This window comes from Dendrobium catenatum, unplaced genomic scaffold, assembly GCF_001605985.2.
Source record: "Dendrobium catenatum unplaced genomic scaffold, ASM160598v2 fragScaff_scaffold_1557, whole genome shotgun sequence".
Taxonomy (NCBI): Eukaryota; Viridiplantae; Streptophyta; class Magnoliopsida; order Asparagales; family Orchidaceae; genus Dendrobium; species Dendrobium catenatum.
The window spans coordinates 5,164,670-5,169,715 of record NW_021320019.1 but is presented as its reverse complement, the minus strand read 5'-3'; positions in this window follow the sequence as shown (position 1 = coordinate 5,169,715).

The window sequence follows — 5,046 nt, the reverse complement described above, 5'->3', positions numbered from 1 at the left end:
TAGGGGTGTAGTGAGCCGAGCGGCTCGCGAGCCGGCTCGAACTGACTCGTTTATGAGCTTTGCGAGCCGAAGGCTTATCGAGCTCACGAGCGAGCTCGAGCTCGAGTCGAGCTCGTTTAGATAAAACGAGCTCGGCTCGGCTCGGAGCCGGCTGTCGTGAGCTCGCGAGCCGGCTCGATTAATCATATAATCATTTTTTTTAAAAAAATTTTATTTTATTTATTTAAATTTAAATATTAAAAATTATAAATAATAATCACTTAAATTTTTAAAAGTGAAAATATTTCATATTTTATATATAAAATTTTGTTTATAGTTTAAAATCCCGCTAAAGTTTAAAAATCCTTGCTTAAAGTTTAAAATCCGCTAATTTAAATTTTTTGAAAAATCCCGCCTAATTTAAAAATTTCCCGCGCATGGGCTTGCGAGCTGCTCGCGAGCCGGCTCGAGCTCGTTACAGTGGACAACGAGTCTCGATTCGAGGTCGACTGTCGAGCTCTGACTCGATGCTCGACTTGTCAGCTCGACTCGAGCTCGCTATCATATTCTAACGAGCCGAGCTCGATAAGGCAAACTCGACTCGATCGACTCGTTTACACCCTAGTGTGGCTAGGCTTAGAAAATCTAGATTTTGTGGTGAGTCTAGCACCTTACTCTCCTGTAGAAGCGCAGTCTGTTGTACCACATCAATTAATAATTGGAATAAGAAATTTTCTTTTATTTTGCAGCTCTCTAAATTGCATTCATTTCATATACAAATGAATTAGGTAATAGTTTGCACTAGAGGTAGAAGCTTTTCTTTAGAATTTTCTCAGTGTTGCATGTTTCTAGACTTGTAGGATATGTATATTAGTTCATAGATGAAATTAGCTTTAGGTACTATAACACCAACCCCTTTTTATTCATGCATACTACATTCTTATTTTAACTTATGTATCATATATATGAGCTAGGTGTATACATTCTATTTACAATCTGCTACACACTGGGATACTACACTTTTCCTATTTGTATATGACTTGTATGTTCCAAAATTTTTTTAAAAAGGTAGTTAGATAATTTAGCTAGGTATTTCTAAATATAATAAATTAGAGTCTTTAATGAGTCATTCGTTAGTGTCACTTTAAACTCTAAAGTCAAATTACTCCGCTCAAGAAGAGCCAACCTAATCATGCATTACATCTAGACGAATTGCATGGTATTAGGTATGTTAGCTAAGCACTTATTCAAGCAAACGTTCAAGCCCAGAGGTATTTTCAGAACATCTCAACTATGTGATAAGAAATAATAATATTTATGCATTCAATATATTTCTAAAAAACCTTCAAAAATATTTTATGATATAAGGCATCTTCTCTATATGTTAAAATCAAATGATTTCAATCTCCACTATAATCAAAAACTTTTCTCTTAGAGATGTAATTGATTGTAGGGCCTGACGTCTATATGAAACCCAGATCCAGAAAAAATAAACATGGTTCTTAGTCTTTCTAAAAGAGAGCAGAAATCTCTAGACGTCATACTTTCCAAAGTTTACATGGTTAATGTCATATATTTTAAATGAAGTTGAATATAAATTTTCCCTTTTGGATAAATTTTCTAACATGTCCCTACACCAGTTTGAATACAAAAATAAATCATTTCTTTTCTCAAATCATAATTTACTATTAGCTTTTTCTTTGAAGATAATTAACACTAAATTTATGTAGATTTGTCTAATAAAATATTAAATCCAAATTCCAGTGTCACAACATCATCATTTAACTTTGTCCACACTGGCTGCTTCATGTTTTTGACTTCCACATCCTCTTTTTGAATTTCAATGATGAAGCTCACACAATGGCATGCTCTAGTCTTACCTTATCTCAAAAGAGCTTGTTAATCACTTGAGTTGACTTTTGAGCATTATAAAAATGTGATAAAAATTCTTTTAAACTTAAGAGAATGATGTGATGAACCTAATGATAGGTGAGAAAACAAGGCAGATTACATTCCTAAAGGTACTGAAGAACAATTAATGTTGATTCTTATTGTCATTAATCACTACAAGAAAATCCTTATTATCGGCGGAATTTTTCCCGGTGGTCAGTTTTCCCCGGCGGCTTTTTGACGGGACTATACTATCCTACAAAAAATTTTTCCGGCGGCAATTTTTAAATTTTTTATTAAATTGATTAAAATTAACTTTAGTAATAAGGAATTTAATTGTTAAATTTATTAAAATTGACTAAAATATATCTTAATTTTTCTCTTAATTTTAAGTATATAATTTAAATTAAAATTATTATTTAACATGGTTATTTTTTTTTACTTTTTTAATTAATTTAGGTTGGGTTATTGTGAATTTTATTTGAAAATTTTATTTTCCGTATTAAAAAGATAGTTAAATAAAAAAATTTTGAACTAATAACACGATTTAATTCATTAATATATAGTATATTTAAATTAATTATTTATTTTAATACTTTTTTATAATTTAATAACATATTTTACTTAATTGTACTTATACTGTTTATTTTAGATTATCAATTAAAATAAAATTTTTAAATAAAACAATGTTTTATTAATAATATTCAGCATGTTTTAATATAAATAAAATATCTGTTAAACTTTCTCATTTTGCATGATCGCGCTTTGGTCAGGTGTGCGCGTGGGGGCTGGCGGTGAAGAGGCTAGTGTTCGAATATCAGGAAGACAGAGACGCGGGAGGCGGGCGGGTTGGCGCATCGGGCGCGGGCTGGTCAACGCGACGCGGTCCGGCGCGACCTCGGGCTGACAGGTTCGCGCGACTCCGATCTGGTCCGCGCGACCCTGCGGTCCTGGCGCGACCGCTCGGAGCAGGCGCTGGGTGCCGGTGGGATCGGGTTCCGGGTGCTGGCGGATGCGGGGTGGCGGCGGCTTAGGGGTTGGCGTGAATTTTTTTTTAATTCCACGGCGGTTATGTCGCCTTGGCAAGTTTTGCCGCCGGAAAAACCGTTAGAAATTTATTCTTCCTACGCGTTTTTACCGGTGCAAAAAAAACCACCAAAAAACTTTCGAAAATAATAAAACCACCGGAAAACCTGCCTGGCAAGATTCCGCTTGAAAAAAGCCGTCATAAATGGTTGAATTTTCCTGTATGAATATCATGAAGATGTTATCGACTTCAAATATGCCCAGGTTATAAGGTCAAAACTTCCTGAATATATTCTAGATTAATTTAAAATTTAATATTATTATAGTTATATTAAAATATAAATATTCTTTTATATATTTTTTTCCTAAATTTTTTTATTTTTTTGATTTGACACTTCATCCTATCACTTTTGGCAAGCGAACCACATTATTTGTTTACTTTATCTTTATATTTGCCTAAGTTGCAGCTTTGAAGATGTGTACTTTTTTTTTGGACATTTAGGCCATTTAAAGGCAAACTCACACACACAATGCATACACATAGACTCGAACCCTGAACCTCTTAGTTGGAAGTCAAAGCTCTCAACCAATAGGCCAAGGAGAGCAGTATGACGTGTACTTTCCATTATGGACTTTTATTATTAATTTTTTTTTTGGACATTTAGGTTATTTAATATAAATTCACACGGATAATGCATATACAAAGATTCAAATTGAAAACCTTTTAATTGGATGTCTAAGCTCTCAACCAACATGCCAAAATTGAATCATAGAGATAGTTTATAGAAATTTGTGTAGATTAAATAACAAACTTATAGGAAATTCTTTGACATAAATTGTATTTTTATTTAGATTTTATTTGGAATAATTGTATTATTAATTTTTTAAGCATTTTTTCAATATAATTTTTTTTAAAAAAAGTTTGTACTAAATATTTATTTTACAAAATAGTAAGAAAAATGTCCTGTTTGGGACAACTTTCTTATTGTTTTAAGAAGCATTTTCTTAGTACTTTTTTTTTTTTGAATTTAAAATCTTTGTAATAGAAAGATGTTTCATAAAATATTAACAAAATTGTCTCAAATAAAATTTTAGTTTGAGAGTGAGATATTTGAGATCGCTGTTATAGATATTAAAAAATATATGTTATAAATTATATCTATATAGACTTATATTTGTTGAATTTATATTGAAATTAGTTTAGCTATTGAATATCATGGATATAATTATTTTTAACATAAATCTAATAAATATGCTGACTTATTTTGATGTAACTTCTTAAAGCAGATTTCTAATAAAAAACTTATTTCTTAACTAAAAAATTACTTAAAGAAATGTTAAGAAAGCTGGCCCAAATAAAACTTAGATTGAACTAAAAATTTTGCCATTTCTTTCAATAGTATTGAAGCCTTTGATAAGGTTATTTTAGATTTCTTAAAATCAATCTCCTTAAGTAACATCAGCTCAAGATGCCCAAAAATTTTTCAAAATGCCCTCATGAAAACATCCTCCTCTAATTTTGAACTAAAAAATTGCAAAAATTGAGTTATTAAGATATTAAACAAATTGGCTTAGTTGTCTAACTAAGGGTTGGACGGCTATAACTTTTTATAAATTTTTTTAAAAAATATTTATAAAGATGATTATAAAGTTATTGTGGGAAAAATAAATTTTTAGAAACTTGTGAAAAAAATAGCTTCCAAGCACAAATTTTTCAAAAAAAAAAAATATTACCCAAACGAAAATTATGATTACGATCTGAAAAACAAAACAGTAAGAAAGATGTTCCAAATGAAATATAAATTGAACACTTAAAAAATTTGGCACTAAACCAAATGCATTAATAAAATCTATAATCATATTGATAATTTTACTAAATAATGTTGTCAAGTGGATTTGATTGATACCTAGTCCATGGCAGGGACTTAAGGATATGGGCTTAAAAGAATAGCATAAGGGTTTCAGTGTTAGTCCGTAAGATTATCTTTAACTACACAATTCTTCTTGGCCTATTGGTTGAGAGCTTAGGCTAGCTTCCAACTAAGAGGTCCAAGGTTCGAGTCTATGTGTATGCGTCGTGTGTGTGAGTTTGCCTTAAATGGCCTAAATGTCCAAAAAAAAAAAAAAGATTATCTTTAACTTAAAAGCAAT